The 22426-nt window shown below is 32.3% G+C and overlaps 1 protein-coding gene across 4 annotated transcripts in view; it reads left to right on the plus strand.

Annotated features, from left to right (window-relative positions):
* Positions 1–1041: 1041 nt before the first annotated feature.
* LOC145259095 (very long chain fatty acid elongase 7-like) overlaps positions 1042–22426 on the plus strand; it is a 133020-nt gene continuing 111635 nt past the window's right edge. Inside the window, exon 1 of one of the 4 annotated variants that reach the window (XM_080116747.1) lies at positions 1042–1262. The gene's annotated coding sequence lies outside the window, so the exon portion shown is untranslated. Of the gene's footprint in view, positions 1263–2987; positions 3087–22426 lie in introns of those variants that run through there. The other 3 variants (XM_080116745.1, XM_080116746.1, XM_080116749.1) reach the window with 3 other exon arrangements.

Raw genomic sequence — 22426 nt, forward strand, 5'->3', positions numbered from 1 at the left:
AGAAGTGAGTGATGTAGTGGAAAATGGGAATGATAGTCCAGCGTGTAGACAAAGAAAAACATAGAGGGTTGACATCAGTTAAACTGTGCGCCATGTTAGCAGTCAGCTACGCGGTGATGTTCTCTGGCACAAGTAGTAGATAGAGAGAGAAAGAGTGAGAATGTCAATGCAGTTCATGGAGAGAGAAAGCGTATAAAGTGTACGTACTGTCTGTTGACTTTTTGTCCCACATAGTAGCAAGTGGTGTGAGGCACGCGCGTGCGCGCGCATGCCGAAACGGCGGCGGCTGGTGCGCTGACCACTCACCTCGGAAAGTGAGTTGGAAAAGAGCTGGAAACAGCTTGTCTCTTGCTTTTATACTTGTTTCCGGTGGTCTTTTGCACATGTGTGGATTTCCTTTGAAAGGGAAAGTGACGTTGTTCATGCGTGCGTGTATGTGAGTACATGTATGTACGTTAGCGCGTGTGTGAGACTAGAAAAGGCTCGCGCAGATCTGTTTGTTCTTGAATATACTTCTCTTTCGCCTATAGACCTGTTCTTATCGTGGGTTTTATATATTCACAACGTTTCGGCCGATGTAACTTCCGACCTTCTCCAGGTACATTTTTTTATTCAGCTAGAAGGTGCCCAAATCCGTAAATATGCATCTTAAAAGATCGGAGGTTACATCGGCCGAAACGTTCCGAATCTAAAAAGCAACGTTTCGGCCGATGTAACTTCCTATTAGATTTGAGACTTTTTTTTTGTGGTGGTGGTGGGGGGGGGACCCTGTATGTTTAACACACGTTTTTTCTGTTCTTGTATTATATAATGTTTTTTTTTTGGGGAGGGCGTGGTAGGGGACAATGTATAAACACTAGAAGTACGGATCTTTTGAATAGGCCTGGATGTCCTCCCCCACGGGAGGAGGAAGGGGTGTTGTGATAATGTGACACAAGTTATACCCCACATTCCCACCCATCCCATCCACCCGGTGCGAGAAGTTTTCACGAAGAAGCGAGCACATGTTTGCCGATACCCCCCCCCCCCCCGTCCCTCAACGTAACTTTTTTTGACATGCGCAGTGGAAGACGGAGGAGAGGAACGAGAAAGGTTCACTGACTTGTAGATATTTTCTGCTCGTCGGGTTGATCTCCTCGGTCGCCCAAATTTTTTTTACATTTTTTTTTTACTTGCCGGATTTATTTCTTTCTTTTTATATTACTTCCAATCGGTTCAGCGATTTAATAACAGTCAAATTATACACATTAGTATCCTCGCCGGTAAGCAATTTTTTTTTTTTTATTCTATTTACTATTCTAGGTATATATTAGAGTATTTTCTTCTTCTTTGCTATAAATATTCCGGAATTTTTAACATCAGGCTTTCTAATCCTGGATTAATCCAACCTATGTTCTTATCGTGGGTTTTATATATTCACAACGTTTTGGACGATGTAACTCCCGACCTTCTTCAGGTACATTTTTTTTTTTTTCAGCTAGAAAGTTTCCCAAATCCGTAAATATGCACCTGAAAAGATCGGAGGTTACATCGGCCGAAACGTTGTGAATCCAACAAGCAAGCAGTCCGTAAAATGTAATCAGATTTTTTTTTTATGCAGAGAACGTACCGTGCTATTTCTTAAAAATAGTATTTTCAAGTTGAATTAAAGGCTTACGGTATCTTTTGTTAATAAATTGTTAGATGAAAGTACAGAATGGTTAATAAAGCTATCTTCCCTCCTCCTGTTAAGAATGTTTTTTTTTTTTTTTTTTTTTAAATGTTATTTCAGCACGGTACTTTCTCTGCATAATTACCCTAACTTTGTTTTTATATTACCTTAAATTGACGCTAACATTAGTTCTAGATTTAATTCGGTAATAATTTGGGTTCGGTTCAGATTCTGTAGAAGCACCTTGTAATTGTTTCCTTTGCTCATTTGACATCGCCGACTTTGGGTTGTACGATTTTAGAAAAATCGCACTGGACAGACAGACAAACTATATTAACATGGATTTATAATTGGATGATGATAATATCAAACGTTTCACATGCCTGGGCGCCTAAAAAAAAAAAGTTTAAAACTTTTCCGTAAAACGTATGCGTCGTTTACTACTTTAAAATTAAAGAATTTTGTTGATTAAAACGAAAAACACACTTTATTTAAGAAAGTACTACGGTTTCTAGTTTAATTTATTAAATTTTACTAATAATAAAGTCTTTAGAGACGATCTAAGAATTCTCAAAAGCTTTACGCCAAAAAAGGTGTGTCGCTTTTTCGGTGAAAACCGACCAAAACTGCAACAGCAAGTACTGACATTTTCTTTGTCTGTGTAGTTATATATATATATACACACACACACACACTCTTATATTGAAGTTTTTAGCTTTAAGATGGCTGCCATTGAGGACAATATCATCTTAACCAATTTAGTTTTACTTCTATAACAATTTGGTTCAATTAATAATTTAATGGCCAAAAACGATACCATAATAATGAGGTTAATAATTACTGTAAAAAAAGTATTAAAATATTTTCGTTGGTTCTACAGAATTTGCACCGAAACAAGTTTTGTCGGACTTAAAACTTAGGTTAGGGTTAGTTTAGGGTTAAAAAGTTCGGTTCTAATTCTATCGAAGCATTTTATTTATTTGTAATGGTTTTATTTTTTTCAACTTTGTTAAAAAAAAAAAAAAAAAAAAAAAAAAAAAAATCTTACACCGAAAAAGTACCGTGCTGAAATAACGTTATTTAGACAATCGTTCTTAACATGGGGAGTGTTTACTGTTTTGTAACTGTTCTGTACTTTCACCTAACAATTTAATAAGCACAAACCAGAATATATATATATATATATATATATATATATATATATATATATATATATATATATATATATTACACGGTACCTCACCGTGAAGTTTTTCGAGTGTCATAGTAATTTCTATTTTGGGGTTTATTTTTTTTTTTTAGTTTGAGTACTTATATATATATATATATATATATATATATATCGACCGTTAGTTTATAAGGCACCGCCCTTATCTCTCTTGCGAAACATTAATTTCGATAAAGTTGCAAGTTCTATTGGTCGAACCAAACTGAAGTAAGTGACATTCATTTTCAACATCTCACAAAAAGCTTTTCGACATGAATACTTTTATTTTTTTGTTTTTAATTAAACGTAAGATGTGATCATTTAGTTGTTTGCAGTAACAAGTAAAATTCTTCTGTCCGACTGTTACATTTAACCGTAAAGTTGCAAGCACTTATTAAGTAGCATAGATTTTAGCGCAAGCACCTGCATGAAAAACTTTGCGCTTTCGTTAAACTTTTTTTTTTTCCTTTGCTTGACTATATTCGGCGACAATTTCGAATTTCAGTCTAGTGCAGAGAGTGATCCGGACGTAAATAATAACGTTATTATTTAAAAAGCCATTCTTAACATGGGGAGGGTGTTTTGTACCTATTTTATACTTTAACCTTACAGTTTAATAAAAAATATATAAAACTTTAAAATACGATTTAAAGAATAGCGCGGATCACTCTCTGCAGACTCTGCAGTCTGCACTAGCACCCGAATTTCTTGACCCCCCCCCCACACGGGCCGATGACTTATACTTGGCTAGGTATCTTTTGCTTTTTAATGTCGGATGCTTGTACAGAATACGCATCGTGATTTTCTTTTTTTTTTTTTTGGTAGTATTTTCAAGTTAAATTAAATTTTTACGGCAATTTTTGTTTTTGTTAGGTGAAAGTATTAAGTACTAATTACACAACGCGCGTCCCTCCGTCATGGTAAGAATGGCTTTCTAAATGTTATCATTTCAGCACGGTCCGTATTCTGCGTAAGTACCGAATGTCGTAATTTAGTCACTTTTTTAAGATCTAAAATATTAAAAAGAAAAAAATTTTGGTAAAACTATACAAACACCGTGACAGCGAATTAACCCTAACCCTAACCCCAACCCTAACCCTAACCCTAAACCCTAACCCTAAACCCTAACCCTAACCCTAATCCTAACCCTAACCCTAACGCTGTCACGGTGTTTGTATAATAATACCAAAAATTTCATAGTCTTTGTATGCCCCTTCCTTCCTAAAGACCTCGCATATTTGACTTCAATAGTTTTACTCAAAACTTTAAAATCTTCCTTTTGGCAAGGAATGATTTCAAATTTACGAGGCGATGACAATTTTCTAAACATTTTATTAAAGTTTCCACCTTAGTGAAATAGAAAAAAAGAATCCTATTTTTTTCTTTAAAAAAAAAAACAACCCAAAAAAACTTAAGGTACTTGTGCACTTTCGTTACCGTACTGAAATAACGTTATTACTTTGAAAGCCATTTTTAACATGGGGAGGGGAGGATGTTTTATAACTATTCTGTGCTTCCACTGAACAATTAAAAAAAAATGTCGTGAAACTTGAATTTAACTTGGAAAAACTATTTAAAAATAGCGCGGTAACAAAAGTGCATAAGCACCAAATCGAAAATTATTAGCTTTTTTTTTTTTTTTTTTTTTTTTTATCTAAATCTTTGTATTCATAAAATATGAATTTAATGTTTAATAAAATCTAGCGAATGGAGGATTGGGCTGTAGGCAACACAGATGTTACCAAAAAGAGCCCCCCCCCCTCCATGTATATAATTTCGCGTGCAAGTCGATTTCTTTGACTTTATTACGAGTATATTATATTGGTTTTAAATTCGTTCATCATGCCCACGCGCACGCGCCTCTTCCCCTTATTTATTTAAACTTACCGACTATGTACAAACTGCTAATTTTACTCGTGCATTTTTGTGTAATCTCCAAGATCAGTGCTCGGAAAAAATCAAGCGACTGGATACGGTTGATTGTGTAAGGCAACGGAACGGGGTCACGGAAACATGAAAAAACGGAACCATATATTTATTTAAAAAACAAAACAAAACGACTTTAATTTTTAACACTTGTGTTATTACGAAACAAACAAACAAGCAAAAAAAAAAAAAAAAACCCCAAAAAAAACACTTATTAAATTATTAAATAAAACTTGATAATTTATATAATTAAATTTTTTTTGTTCGTTGTAACATAAGCGTTAAAAGTAAATTATTTTGAATAAAACATTTTTATTATTTGATAACACAAGAAGTTTAAAATTTTTTTTTGTTTAACAATCATTTTTGTTTCGTGACAACAAGTGTTAAAACTAAATTAATTTTTTAAAAATAGATACATTTCATTTTGTGTGTCTCTGTAACTTCGTTCCGTTCGATTGCCTTACACAATCAACCGTATCCACTTCCGGTAGCTTGATTTTTTTTTTCTCTCCCTCGAGCACTGAGTGCTGAGCCACTGCTCTTGGAGATTACTCATTTTGGTGCTAATGCAGAGAGTGATCCGCGCAATTTTTTAAAAATTGTATTTCCACGTTTAATTAAAGTTTTATTTATTTTTTATTATTCAATTGTAAGGTTAAAGTAAAGAATAAATACAAAACATCCTCCCCTCCCCATGTTAAGAATGGCTTTTTAAATAACATTGTTTCAGCACGGATCAATAAGTGCATACTCCCATTTTTATATATTGACTTGCTCTCGTGCCCAAAAAGCTTTTTGTATTTGTAAGAAATGGGCACCCACAGGATTTTTATGTCTTATAGAGTCGATCCCAAGTATTTACAGGAGAATCCCAGAAGTGATCGAAGCCCTTTACTCCCCCCCCCTCTCTCAAAAGTTTCAACATGTGTGCCCGTTAACTTTTTTTTTTTCTTCTTTAAACAAATGATTGTTTAGGTGTAGAACTACTACTTCTACAGGATCCGTATCAACACGAATGCTTACGATTTACGGAAATGGCCGAAGAAGCAGTTGCAAGAGGGGGGAAGGGAATGTAAAAAGGCAGACGGCACTAAGCATACGAATGGTTAGATTGCGGTTAGTTAGCCCTAAAAAATAATCTGCCTCTGCCTCACCCAAAAGGAAAATGATGAAATCCATTAAGCTCATTTTTAATACGGGGGGGGGGGGGGTTAAAAGCCTGAAAAGAATCAAGGTACTTACCTTGGTGTGCGTGTGTATTTTTTCCAGGTTAATATATATATATATATATATATAATATATATATAAAACAAAATAAACTATTGAATTTCATGAGGTTATTGACAGTGCACAATAAAAAGAGCAGGATATTATTTTATTCAATTTCAATTCAAATTAACGGTAATTTTGTGGTAATGTCACTAGTTTGCGGATGATATGAGCAAAATAAGGCATTCAAAATGTTTCTTATTTCGAGTAAAAATATAGGCGCTCATACACTATTGGGACGAGATTTTGTATTCAATAAATAGTTTTCAGATAAAAAAAAAAAAAAAGAACAATGGTTTCAACTGATTTCTTTTTCTCAGTTACAATGGTAGCTTCCAAATTATTCAGTCGGAATTACCTGAAAATTACTGAATTATAAAAAAAGCTTTAATCGTGTTAGCAGGTGAAAAATTGCGCCCATCTTGTTTAAGTCGAAACGGAAAATTACCTCCTTTTCGAACTCTCCTGTGTTTTACAATCGTTTTCATCAAATTCTATTTTTTATTTAGTTTAATAATTTTCTACCTTATCGATTTTCGTAATTTTTGGATATAATCATCTTATAAATACAAGGAATACGTAGATAGGGGAATTCAGTTTTACGATTTCCGAAATTTCGTCCCAATAGTGTAGGAGCACCAAAATTTAATTGTAATTTTAAGTTTTGCCTCAGATCGTTTCGAAAAATGCTGTTTAAATTATTTTTCATGATTTTTTTTTTCTTGCATTTCGTTCCGTTTCACTCTATCTTAGTTTTTGATCGCAATATCAAGGCTTCTTCATGCTTACGAGTGACAGCCATCTTGATTCTTACACGATTAAAATGCTTACACATTTTAATCGTGTATTGTGAGAAATTCTGCAGAAATAAGCAGGCTCCTCATTGGTCGGTTTGACTGCCCATGATTTTGTTTGGACCTATCAGATTGATTGTATTATTTAGATTCATCGGACTACTGTTCTCATTTTGAGTGTGATTTTCACAACGTTTCAGTCGATGTAACCTCCGACCTTCTTCAGGTGTATCTTGTCGAATTCAGGAATGTTTCTGTCAAACTCTGGAATTTGGACGGAATTTTGAGTGGAACCCTTTATTTACTTCATGGGGGAAGCTTGTTCTTGTTCCGTCAGCCATGACTGGATAGAGGTCCTAAATAATTTGCAATTGTATTTTTCATTCGCCCACGCTGAGGCTTGAACCTTCAACCTTCAGGAGAATATCACTTTTTACAATTGATTTTTCCAAGTACTCTAACCACTGCACCACGGGTCAATTGTAAAAAGTGATTTTCTCCTGAAGATTGAAGGTTCAATCCTCAGTGTGGGCGACCAAAAAATACAATTGCGAATTACTTCGGACCTCTATCCAGTTGTGGTTGATGGAACAAGAGTACACTACTCCCGTGAAGTAAATAAAGGGTTCAGCTCGAAATTCCGTCCAAATTGCCGAGTTCAACAGAAACCTTCCAGAGTTCGACAAGGTCATAGGTTACATCGACCGAAACGTTGTGAAAATAACATTCAAGATGAGAATAGTAGTCCGATGAATCCAAATAATATGAATAACCAATCCTCAGCTAAAATAATTCAGAAATGTCAGCTTGATTGCTGTTATTAACTGCCGAGTCGTATTCTTGGCGCTATTTTCGTGTTTTGGATCGCACCACGCACCAGATTTTCAAAAATACAGCACGTCAAATGGACGTGAAACCTCATCTCCTTGTCCGAGGCATGGAACTTCAAACCCTTTTCTCTCTTTGAGACGTATTAATGCCCTAACGTAGTACTAAATGTTATTGTCATTTGCAAAAACCAATGCCCTTATGTCGGACGAAATATTACATTCTTCGCACACTTATGTCGGATGAAATATTATATTCTTCGCACACTGTTGTGCTCTACGATTTGATTGACTTTCATTATTACTTATATAATGTCTCTCTGAGACGATTTTAAAGTCTACATTTTGAGCTGTCCTTCGTCAGCCATTAGGACGGTTATTTGCAGTGAACTCCATGATGACTACCGGACTCGCAGCATTCATTCTTGGAAGGCATCGCTTAACTCATCGACTTGTTGCAACTATTCTTCAAACTGCGTGGAGTCTTGAATCCTGCAAACGCAAAGATAAACCATAAACTACTACCCTTACGGGTGTTACTGGCTCTGTTCAGCAGAAAGTTAAAGATGGCACATCTTTCGTAATTTGGATTTTTTTTACTTTGATAAAATTTACGTTGAAGTTTAAAGGTGAGCCTGTTGTGATTTCTGATAGCTTTCTTTCATTCTGCCAAGCATTCTTACAGCATTTCTCAAGTTTGAGTGAAATAAATTTTTTTTACCCGAAATGACTCCTCACATAATAAAGTTTCAGATAAAAAACATTTTGAATGCCTTATTTTTCTCATTTCACCCACAAACCCATTTAGCAACATTACCGGTATCACCAACCCTAAGTTCTGGGGTGGTTGCCAATTGTAATGTTAAAACAAAGAAAACCCTTAAGTCATCTGAATATGAGTGCATGTTTGTTCACCTCCCCAGGGGACAAGACCAAACTTTGGCATGATATGTTTTTATTTTATTTTTTTTTTTTTTACATGGGGGTAACCACTTATCAAGGCCCGAAGGCCACTCAGGGATAAGGGTTATTGCGTGTACAGTAATCAATGAGTTAGTATCGTAGTAATCATTAGTATTGGGGGTTTTGATAGTGTCTTACTTAAGGGGGCGGTTTGTCAGGAGTTTGTTTATGTTGGACTTGAAGACGTCCAAGTTGTCGTCAGGTGGGAAACAGGCAAGCGGCAGAGAGTTCCACTGGCGTGCAGTTCTAAGAAAGAAGCTTTGCTCATGGAATCTACGTTTGGATTTAGGCACAGATAAAGAGTGGGGAAAATTATTGACAGTAGTTTCAGTCAGATGGGTGTTTCTCGTGAAAGATTGGTGAGGGGGGGGACGAGGGATTGGAGCTCAGACGAGCACCTGCCATGGAAATAACGATAAAACAAAGTCGGGCTCGCAACGTCTCTTTTGTGGGAGAGAGGTTGCAGGGAAGAGAAAAGGGTATCTCCCACTAAACCACGAAGTCTATTTTGTACTCTGTCAAAGCAGGATAGGCTGTTTTTAGCAGCTCCTGCCGAGATGTGGCAGCAGTATTCCATCCTTGGACGTACTTGGCTTTCATATAGATAGAGAATTGCATCAGTAGTGAGATATCTTCTGGAGCGGTAAAAGGATCCCACCATCTTTCCAGCGACCTTGACAATACACTTGATGTACGTGTTCCATTTCAGATCAGGAGTAAAGGTCAAACCCAGAAGCTTGTCAAAACGTAGAGCCTCCCCAAGATGAGAGCCATTCATTTCAATTGATGGGGATCCGAGCGTTGATGATTTAAAGATAGAAGCTTAGTTTTGGATGCATTAAAAGTGACCAGTCACCTCTTTCCCCATTGTACTACGTGCTCAAGATCAGAGGAACAATCCAGTCCCTCTAACGGACGGCACTCTGGACTGGGATAAAAATTCTTGTAGTTTTAAAGGATTTCTCTTTCTCTTCATCTGACGGGATCGAAAAGATACTACACTTTTATCCCAGCTTGTTGAGATAAAGACACACCAATTTAGCCGTTTTTAACGTTTGTGCTTTAAAAGTTTCGTTCTTTGATTTTCTTTTTGTTTTGTTTTTTTTTTTTTTTTTTGTATGACATGGCTATCCAGAAGATTTCAGTATTTATGAAGTCAGTTTTGAGTATTGACGAAAAATCGTGAGTCCGTCTTGGAAATAGCCAAAACGGTTCACGATTTGAAAGTCTTGAAAATGTGAAAAGGCAGGTGACACTAAGCATGTGGTTAGTTAGGCTAGGGTTGAAACAGCCTTTCGGATTGTATGCTTCTTAGACCATTTCCGGGACTGACGAGGACCCTCCATGATACCGACATTCGCTGGATATCTATTCCTTGCAGGTACCCGTTATTACTTTTTTGGTCCCCCTGACAAAAATAGGGTGGACCTGTAAATTCACCCTTGTCCGTTCGCACTTCTCAATAACCACACCTTGAAATTTTGCACAAACATTAAAACATTAAACATGATATGAGTAAAAAAGTAACAGAACGAATTTTCCAGGAAAACTCCGGTTACTTTCGGGTTAAAATTACTAAAATTTACACTTTTGTGCTAATTAAAAAAAATTGATGCCTTGGATTTTTATAAAACTTGTAACTAACTGATTTCTATATAATTTTTATTTGTCTATACTTTGCGATAATTCTTGTGTGTGCCACAGGAGCTTTTTTAGGGCTAATAAAAACACTCCCTTTTTGGGACTATTTTGCCATATTTGTCCAAAATTTTTTGTATATGTCTGTTTAGCAGTTTTGCATGGTGCTGAACTCAAATTTAAATGTTAACGCCTTGGGGACATTTGGGACTAAATAAATGAAGGGGGGGAAGGTAAATGATGGCCTTAGTCATTTCTTTTTTATTTTGCTTTCATTTTCATCAAGATTTGATGTCCCCTGGGGACTTCTGGGGCTAAATGGTGGGGGGTGGGGGGGCAATGCTGAACTTAGTCATTTTTGTCGGTTGTTTCATTGTATTTTTCTGACTTGTCAATTTTGCCTCGATTAGTTCAGTTTCATGCGTTCTTTTTTTCATCGCTAGGTCAAAGCTGCTATTTGCTTTACGAAATTGCGGGTGACAGTAAAAAGAGCAGGATGTTATTTTATTCAATTTCAATTCAAATTGAATAAAAAGAGCAGGATATTATTTTATTCAATTTCAATTCAAATTAACGGTAATTTTGTGGTAATGTCACTAAATAGTTTGCGGATGATATGAGCAAAATAAGGCATTCAAAATGTTTCTTATTTCGAGTAAAAATATAGGCCCTCCTACACTATTGGGACGAGATTTTGTATTCAATAAATAGTTTTTAGATAAAAAAAAACAAAAAACAATGGTTTCAACTGATTTCTTTTTCTCAGTTTAGTAGCTTCCAAATTATTCAGTCGGAATTACCTGAAAATTACTGAATTATTAAAAAAATAAAAAAAGCTTTAATCGTGTTAGCAGGTGAAAAATTGCGCCCATCTTGTTTAAGTAAAAGCGGAAAATTACCTCCTTTTCGAACTCTCCTGTGTTTTACAATCGTTTTCATCAAATTCTATTTTTTATTTAGTTTAATAATTTTCTACCTTATCGATTTTCGTAATTTTTGGATATAATCATCTTAAAAATACAAGGAATACGTAGATAGGGGAATTCAGTTTTACGATTTCCAAAATTTCGTCCCAATAGTGTAGGAGCACCAAAATTTAATTGTGTAAACTAGGGAAACGCACGATTAAAATGTGAACATTTTAAGTTTTGCCTCAGATCGTTTCGAAAAATGCTGTTTAAATTATTTTTCATGATTTTTTTTTCTTGCATTTCGTTCCGTTTCACTCTATCTTAGTTTTTGATCGCAATATCAAGGCTGCTTCATGCTTACGAGTGACAGCCATCTTGATTCTTACACGATTAAAATGCTTACACATTTTAATCGTGTATTGTGAGAAATTCAACTTTAAGCACGATATGAGCAAAAAAAGTAACAGAACGAATTTTCCAGGAAAACTCCGGTTACTTTCGGGTTAAAATTACTAAAATTGACACTTGTGCTTATTAAACAAAATTGATGCCTTGGATTTTTATAAAACTTGTAACTAACTGATTTCTATATAATTTTTATTTGTCTATACTTCGCGATAATTCTTGTGTGTGCCACAGGAGCTTTTTTAGGGCTAATAAAAACACTCCCTTTTTGGGACTATTTTACCATATTTGTCCAAAATTTTTTGTATATGTCTGTTTAGCAGTTTTGCATGGTGCTGAACTCAAATTTAAATGTTAACGCCTTGGGGACATTTGGGACTAAATGAAGTGGGTGGGGGGGGGAAGGTAAATGATGGCCTTAGTCATTTTTTTTTTTTTTTTTTTTTTTTTTTTTTTTGCATTCATTTTCACCAAGATTTGATGTCCCTTGGGGACTTCTGGGGCTAAATAGGGGGGGGCAATGCTGAACTTAGTCATTTTTGTCGGTTGTGTCATTGTATTTTTCTTACTTGTCAGTTTTGCCTCGATTAGTTCAGTTTCACGCGTTCTTTTTTTCATCGCAATTTCAAGGCTGCTATTTGCTTTACGAAATTGCGGGTGACAGCCATCTTGAATATTTTTCATAGAACGTTTAAACATTTTAATCGTGCATTTCTCGAGTTTATGTGTAAATTAACTTTTTACACGAATTGGCTCATCATGTAATCATGTTTTAAGAAACATATTTTTATCCCGACACTGTTATTTATCTCATGACCCACAAACCCTATTTCGTGACATTACCGGAAGTTGGTGCTTTTTACGCTGTCTTAACTCTTCGTATTGTTGCAGGACTTGTGGCATAGAAGGAAAAGCGTGTTCATCTCACGTTCGGGTGTCACCAATTTGTTGCGGTGTGGTAGATATATTATATATATCCCCCAGTCGTACAAAATGGGAAAAATGAATTGCTTTGAGGAAGGAACAAACAACGCGTTTATTGAAATAAACAAACTAGAATTTATTTTGTGAAGAAACAAATTAGATGAAAGAACATGGTACAGCACGTGTTTAGTTTGGCGTGCGTCTCTCGCTGTTAACTGGTGAGAAGGAAAGTCTAGTGTTGTAGAGAGAGAGTGAGAAAGTCAATCCAGTTTGGCGTGCGTCTCTCACTGTTAGCTGGTGAGAAGGAAAATCTATTGTTGCAGAGAGATTGAGAAAGTCAATCCAGGCCATGGAGATAGAAAACATGTAAAGTGTACGTACTGTCTGTTGGCTCTTGCCCCACACATAGTAGCAGGTGATGTGAAGCGCGGGCGCCCCAAAAGGGGCGAATGGTCCATCGACCGCTCAGCTCGGGAGCCGAATTGAAAAGAAAGAAACCAGTTCAGGTCTCTTGCTTTTATAGTTGTTTCCAGTGGTCTTTTGCGCACGTGTGGATTTCCTTTGAAGGGGAAGTGATGTTGCCCATGTGTGCGTACGTGTGCGCATATGTGAGTACATGTGTGTACGTTAGCGTGTGTGTGTGTATGCATGTGAATGTGATTGTATGTACGCGAACGTGAATATATCTACGAGTGTGTACGTGCGCGCCTATGTTTGTGTGCGCGTATGTGTATGACAAGAAAAATGGCTTGAGATGTGAACGCGTGTTTTTGTGCGAGACTAGAAAAGGCTCGCACAGTATGCTTGATATCGTCCGTCTTTTTTTTTTTTGGGGGGGGGGGGGGGTTACACTATTGGGACGAAATTTCGGAGATCATAATACTGAATTTCACATGAAAACAATGGTATCTACGTATTCCTTCTATTTTTAAGATGATTATATCCAAAAATTACGAAAATCGATAAGGTAGAAAATTACTTATTAAAGAAAACAAAATGTAGAATTTGAAAACGCTCGTAAGGCACAGTAGAGTTCAAAAGGGAGATCATTTTCCGTTTCGATTTAAACAAGATGGCGGCAGTTTTTCACCTGCTAACGCGATTAAAGTTTTTTTTTTTTTTTTTTTTTAATAATTCAGTAATATTCAGGTAATTCCGACTGCATAATTTGGAAGCTACCATTGTAATTAGAACTAAAAAAAAAAAAAAAAAAAAAAAAAAAAAAAAGTAGAAACCATTGTTTTTTTATTTGAAAACTTAATTTAGCGACTACAAAATTTCGTTTTGATAGTGTACAAGCGCTTTTTTTTCTTTTTTTTTTGTGGCAGCTTTAAAATCGTAAACTGCTTCGGCCATTTCTGTTCTGTTCCGTAAATCGCAATCTAAAATCTGCATATTCTGTAGAGAGCCAGAGGCACTCCTCTTTCAGCTTGAAGAGAAAATAGTTCACGATTTAATTTTAGAATTCGGTTGGAATTCTATTCCTAAAAGAAAGTTTACTTTTTAACGAGCGTAGTGCGAGCACTTGTGGCGTGTTCTTTTAAAATAGAATTAAGTTTTTACTTATTCACTTGTTACTTGTGTAGATTAGTGATCATTTTTTTAAACCAACGCATTTCAGGTGAAAACATTATTGTGTACTTAGGTGTTATGTCGAAATTAGTATGAATTCCCCAAATTACGAAAAATGATTGTAGATCTGCTAGAACTAATAATAATAATAATAATAATAATAATATTAATAATAAAAATAATAAAATAATGTTAATGATATTAATAATAATATTAATAATAAAATAATAAAATAATATTAATGATATTAATAATAATAATAATAATAAAAATAAAATATTAATGATATTAATAATATTAATAATAAAAATAAAATATTAATGTTATTAATAATAATAATAAAAATAAAATATTAATGATATTAATAATAAAAATAAAATATTAATGATATTAATAATAATAAAAATAAAATATTAATGATATTAATAATAATATTAAGAATAAAAATAAAATATTAATGATATTAATAATAATATTAAGAATAAAAATAAAATATTAATGATATTAATAATATTAAGAATAAAAATAATAATAAAATGATATTAATAATAATATTAAGAATAAAAATAATAATAAAATGATATTAATAATAATATTAAGAATAAAAATAATAATAAAATGATATTAATAATAATATTAATAAAAATAATAAAATGATATTAATAATATTAATAAAAATAATAAAATGATATTAATAATAATATTAATAAAAATAATAAAATGATATTAATAATAATATTAAGAATAATAATAAAATGATATTAATAATATTAAGAATAATAATAAAATAATATTAATAATAATATTAAGAATAATAATAAAATGATATTAATAATAATATTAAGAATAATAATAAAATGATATTAATAATAATATTAAGAATAATAATAAAATAATATTAATAATAATATTAAGAATAATAATAAAATAATATTAATAATAATATTAAGAATAAAAATAATAATAAAATGATATTAATAATAATATTAATAAAAATAATAAAATGATATTAATAATAATATTAAGAATAATAATAAAATGATATTAATAATAATATTAAGAATAATAATAAAATGATATTAATAATAATATTAATAAAAATAATAAAATGATATTAATAATAATATTAAGAATAATAATAAAATGATATTAATAATAATATTAAGAATAATAATAAAATGATATTAATAATAATATTAAGAATAATAATAAAATATTAATAATAATATTAAGAATAATAATAAAATGATATTAATAATAATATTAAGAATAATAATAAAATGATATTAATAATAATATTAAGAATAATAATAAAATGATATTAATAATAATATTAAGAATAATAATAAAATGATATTAATAATAATATTAATATTAATAATAGTAACAAAATAATAATAATAATAATAATAATAATAAATCATCCACAATTACGTTCTTATATATATTGTATTTTAAAAATGATAACCCTTTAAGTGATGGGAGATAAGTCAGTTTGTCATACAGAATTGGTCGCACAACTCTTCCTTAAAACTCGATAATTCGATAAAATCAACGTTTTTTTTTTTTTTTCTTGTGATTATTTTTCTACTGGATCATTTGCCCTGACTAAAAGTGTGCATTTACTTAAGAGAAACAATCACCTCTCTGTTACCAGAAATTAAGTGGATTAAAAGTTTTCCTCCATTATAAAAAGAAAGCCACTCCCTTCTGTCGACTTTCTCTCCACAACTACCGTCCACTCCCACAATTATTTTCATAACCATCTGCCAACGCGCTGGTTCAATTTTAGCATAGAGACCGTTGAAATATGTTTCCTGTTTGACCGATTATCTAGAATAACTGTACTTGGTCATGGCGGCCAAATGTCACGTCATGACATTTCCACCTATGTTAGGCATAATAATAATAATAATAATAATAATAATAATAATAATAATAATATTAATAATAATAATAATAATAATAATAATAATTAATACGCTGTATTATTTTGACCTTTTTCAAATATATCTTTATCTGTGCCTAAACCTAAACGCAGATTCCATGAACAAAGTTTCTTTCTTAGAACTGCACGCCCGTGGATCTCTCTTCCGATTGCCTGCTTTCCAGCTGATTTAATCTTATTGTCTTCAAGTCCAACGTAAACAAGTTCTTGATGAGCCGTTCCACTTAAGTTAACAAATTTACCGAATTTCCATTACTAACTATTAATATATTGTACAATTGACAACTGTACACTCTTTAACCTTTATCCTCGAGTGGTCTCTGAGCCTTGATAAGTGGTGATGCCTATGTAAAAAAAAAAAAAAAAAAGAATGCCATAATTCTATTAGCAAAGGTAAATTTTTACGACGTGCCCCAGCGTATTATAAACACCCCAACCTCCCCATGTTAAGAACGGCTTTCTGAATAAACAGCCCTTCAACCTCGAAAACCGTTCTTAACATGGGGAGATGTGGGGGGGGGGGAGTGTTTATTCCGAAAGTCGTTCTTAATATGGAGTGGTTGGGGGTGATTATACTATGCTAGAGGTCGTAAAAAAATGTAGCAAAAATCGAAATATTGAATTTCAAGTAAACTAATGATATGTGTAATTGTTATGTCGCAATAATGAATATATCCAAAAATTTCGGAAAACGATAATGTAGAAAATTAGGTTAATGTCGCTAAATCAGGTTTGCGGGCGATATGAGAAAAATAAGGCGTTCAAAATGTTTTTTTTTCCTTAAACTTTGACATGAATCATTTAAAAAAAAAAAACAAAAAAAACAATAGGGTTTGTTTTACTATACACATAGATTCGAAAAGGTTGTCAAAAAACAAATAAATAACAAATGTTATCAAAGGTAAAATAAGTTACTTTTCTATCTAACTGGATAATTTTTTAGTATTTTTATTTAATGTAACATGTTTATTCAGCTCAAAAAAACCTAGTGTTTATCGATATATTGGAAAATTTTAAATGGCGCCGAACTCTCTGCTGAACACGGTAAGTTTGGGAAAATGAGTTAAAAATAGCACAATATACAAAGTACTGTTAGAAACTCGCTCAAGATATATTAGCGTGACAAAGGCTGACATATATTCGTTGGGGTTTTAGCAGTATTTTGTGTGTGTATATATATATATATATATATATATATTTTTTTTTTTTTTTTAACTCATTTTCACAAACTTACCGTGTTCAACATAGAATCGGGCGCCATTTTAAATTTTCCAATACACGGTAAATACTCTGTTTTTCGAGCTGAATAAACGTGTTACATTAAATAAAAACACTAAAAAATTATCCAATTAGATAGAGAAGTAACTTATCTTGCATTTGATAACATTTACTTGTTATATATATATTTTTTAACAACTTTTTCGAATCTGTATAGTAATACAAACCCAAAAAATAATTCATTTTACTTTATATATAAACTCAAGAAATCGTGTAAGAATCAAAATGGCTGTCACTCGTAAGCATGAAGCAGCCTTGACGTTGCGATAAAAAAACCCAAAAAACCAAGAACGAGTGAAACTGAACGAAATGCAAGAAAAAAAAAAATAATGAAAAATAATTTAAACATGTTTATTTTAAGATTTTATATAATTTAGAATAATTTAAACTTTTAAATATTGAAGTTGTCATTCTAGAATCGAAACCATAATATACAACGCCCCAACCTTATTTCTTAGCTTCTGGGCCATGTCCATACGCATAAGTCCACCTGTCATCCCCTTTTTAAAAGATGAAATCGCCCGATCGTTGAAGACAAGATGTAAGGTATAGTTATATATATTCATGAAAACAAAGGGATGTAGTGTTTACCTGATATACCCAGTAGTAAACTCCAATCTAATATAAATACCAGTATTTATATATAGAAAATTTAATCCCAACCAAATTAAAAAAAAAAGCTCAATACGCAATAGAGAGTAGAGCTTATTATAAGAGAAAGAAAATTAAAACAAAGTTGAACTTTACAATCAAAATTTATTGTTCGACTGAATACTCCAAAAAACAATTTACAAAGTCCTTATTCCGCAGAGTTTCAAAGAATGTTATTCTTATTATTCTTCTCATCAGAGGACATAAAGAAATCAGCAAATTATATTTGTAGCAATGCTAGAAATTGCTAGTTAAGGCATTAAGTGAGACCGCAATTTATTGTAGTTATAAATTGCCAAATATATATATATATATATATATATATTATTTGGCAATTATATATATATATATATATATATATATATATATATATATATATATATATATATATATATATATATTATTTGGCAATTATATATATATATATATATTATTTGGCAATTATATATATATATATATATATATATATATATATATAATTATTTGGCAATTTATATATATATATATATATATATATAATTATTTGGCAATTTATATATATATATATATATATATATTATTTGGCAATTTATATATATATATATATATATATATATATATATATATATATATATATATATAGTTCTGATACAATTACAGATTCTGATTCTTTTAAAATCTCTGAATATTTAGTTAAAGAGTTGTGTGTTTTTATTTGTCCACATATTTTCACAAACGTAAATAATCCGTTTATGGTGGGATATATTGGATGTATTGAATCTAACATCGGAAAATATGCACAAATTTTTCTGCTTCCGATATTTTTTTTTTTTCCGATTCCGATAATTCCTTCCAACACACACACACACACACATATTTATTTAAAAAAAAAAATGTCTGCACTATTTTGGTCTTAAAACCGTTAAAGTTTTAATTTTGTGTCCCATGTATAAACATGTATAAACAGTGCTTAAAACAGTGAATTCACATGCACACACACACACATGCACACACACACATACATATATATGGCAAGATACCATTTTCAGAGACACAGACATAGACCAAGGAGTCCGACATAACCGGCCCCTTTGTTTGAATTTAAAACCGACGGTACCAATGTTTTTCTGATCTTCTATAACACATATATAAATATTATACCCTTATTTTTGAAATTTTCTTAAGAGAACACTTATATATATATATATATATATATATATATATATATATAGAGAGACTGTACAGAAGGTCAGAAAAACATCGGTACCGTCGGTTTCAAGCCTAACATAAGGGTGACCACTTAATGCTAAATAATGTTAGGCTCTCGTCGGCCATATTGTTTTCCGTTTATCTGTCAATGTTTGCGGTCCTAGTTTTTCCTCAGAAAGATAAACAGAAAACAATATGGCCGACGAGAGCTTAACATCATTTAGCATTAATTGGTCCCCCCCCCTTATGTTATGCTTGAAACCGACGGTACCAATAGTTTTCTGACGTTCTATACAGTTTTAAATAAATATTAAGCTCTTATATGGAATTTTTTCTTTGTAATCGAGCACTTTAATGGAATTTTTTCATTCAAAACAGTTAACATACATATATATATATATATATATATATATATATATGCACTTTGTTTTTATATAAGCAGTAATATGTCGGTACACAGTCATGAGCATGTTTCGGTCAGCAAGTTACTAGTAACCAGAGACCTCTTCAGGCGATACAGATTCTATGAAAGTAAAGACTGTAAACTTTGCTTTCATATAAGCTGTATCGCCTGAAGAGATTTCTAGTAACCAGCTGACTGAAACATGCTCTTGACTGTGTAGCAACATATTACTGCTCATGTAAAAACAAAGTGTATACCCTGCTCTACTTCGGTATTGAGCACTCTTGTATTAACCTTGTTAACCTTCATTCATTACTTAACTTCTGGAAAACAATAACCTCAGATTATATATATAAAACACATATATATATATATATATATATATATATATAATGTTTTATTTTTTTTATTACCGTTTTATCTGTTTGGTTACATATGTTTCAGATGTTGGACCATATTTACGATCCAACAGCCTTGTCAGACCTTACAGAAGACTTCTGTAAGGTTTAACGAGGCTGTTGGATCGTAAACATGGTCCAATATCTGAAACGTATGTAACCAAACAGATAAAACGGTAATAAAAAAAATAAAACACATATTTGCTCTGCAATAGTATTGAGCACTCTCTTCAGGTTTTTACTAATTACCAGTTTTACCATATATATATATATATATATATGTATATATATATATATGTATATATGTATATATATATATATGTATATATGTATATATATATATGTATATATATATATATGTATATATGTATATATATATATATGTATATATATATATATATATATATATGTATATATATATATATATATTAGCAATGGGACGATTCCAATATATTCCCCGATTCTGTAGTAAATTCCCGATTCCGATTCTGTATAAATCTCTAAATATTTAATTATAAAAGTGTTATTTTGTCCCGATTACTGTCAAAACACATTTTAAATTTGCCTATATTTTCTCAAACGTAAAAACACACTTGTGAGGGGGCGATCTATAGATTTTTGTCTTAGTGGAAGTTTAAATCAATAAATATTTTTTCATTATTACTGCAAGCAGTGGACGATGTTTCTTAAACCAAAATTAAATAAAAAAAAAAAAAGAAAGATAATTTAAGGAATCGGTTTTGGCATCGGGAAATAGGCTCAAATTTTTCCGAGACCGATTTCGATACCCCAAAAAGCTCCAATTTTTCCGATTTCCAATTCCGATCAATCGTCCCAACACTAATATATATATCCATATCTATGGATATGTATGACTATATGGATTACCAAGCGAAACTAAGTCATAAAACTGGAAAAGTCGTTTTATATTTGTACGCCATGATAAAGTGCAATTATCTACACTCTTATATAAGAGTATTGTGTGCGTGAATTCCTTCCTCATATGCTCAGTCGTTTTGGAACCTGAGCTCCAATCCCTCGTCCCCCCTCACCAATCTTTCACGAGAAACACCCGTCTGGCTGAAACTACTGTCAATAATTTTCCCCACTCTTTATCTGTGCCTAAATCCAAACGTAGATTCCATAAGCAAAGCTTCTTTCTTAGAACTGCACGCCAGTGGAACTCTTTGCCGCTTGCCTATTTCCCACCTGACTACAACTTGGACGTCTTCAAGTCCAACATAAACAAACTCCTGACAAACCGCCCCCTTAAGTAAGACACTCTATCAAAAACCCCAATTACTACAATACTATCTCATTGATTACTGTACACGCAATAACCCTTATCCCTGAGTGGCCTTCGGACCTTGATAAGTGGTGACCCCTATGTAAAAAAAACCAAAAAAAAACCCCTATCTTTTGTAAATTTCACACAAAGCTAATTTATATGTCTGGCAGTGTTCTTAGATATGTTTTGTACAGAAATTCATCTGGTAAGTATCGAAAATCGAAAAAATCTGATCTTAAAAATAGCTTTTCTCTCTTATAGACAAAAATGATTTTTACAGGGGAATATTTTGCATTACACTGGCCTAGGGAAATAATAAAATCCCAGGAAATCATTTTTTCTAAAAAAAACCAAAAAACCCCAGATATATTGTCATCTAGAGCTCAGTGGTAGGCTACAGCTCGAATGATTCCCTGTTCAAGCCCAGTTGTACCTGGCCATTTTATTTTAATTTTTTTTTATTAATGAGTTAAATTTACGACAAAAGAAAAGGTTTGGAAAATCGCCGCAAATCATTTCTTTGTTTGCATATTTTAAGACTAAACATTAACCAGAAGTAACTTTTCCAGGGCATTCATCGTCAAGCCCAAATATCAGCTGACATGAAATTATAAACAAACACAGACGGAATTTGATGAATGACATTATTATTTTTTATTTTTATTTATTTTTTTGCAAATTAGTCTACCAGGCAAATTATTTCTTTGTAATAATACTCAATAGAAGATTAATCTCTATATAAATAAAATGAACTCATTTTTTCCTGTCGGATTTTGACCTTAATAGGATTAAAAATCAAGATATTTCATGCAAATATAATATGCACAAACGGCAGAACAATATCTGAGGTGTGTTATAGGCTTATTATTTCTCAAATTCCTCGATAATCTTAGATTTCTATACTTTTTCTGCTGAGAAGTCACGGCTAAAATCGGTTAAGATCAATGGAAGTGGTAAAATATTTTCTCTCTAATAAATTCCTCCTCCCCCTGCCACCACTTAACACGGTTTGGGGATCGTTCACAAGGAACAGTTGAGAAGTGAACACCGGTTTGGCTTCCTAGTTCTTTTATGTGAAGTTATTTAAAATCACTAAACTAAGCTGCAGTGCTCTGTGGCGTAGTGGTTAGCGTGCTGGACAATTCACATTATATTTTCACGTTCGCGCCGACCTACCGTAGT

This window comes from Euprymna scolopes, chromosome 34 (assembly GCF_053919585.1).
Source record: "Euprymna scolopes isolate OS-2025 chromosome 34, ASM5391958v1, whole genome shotgun sequence".
In the NCBI taxonomy this organism is placed as follows: Eukaryota; Metazoa; Mollusca; class Cephalopoda; order Sepiida; family Sepiolidae; genus Euprymna; species Euprymna scolopes.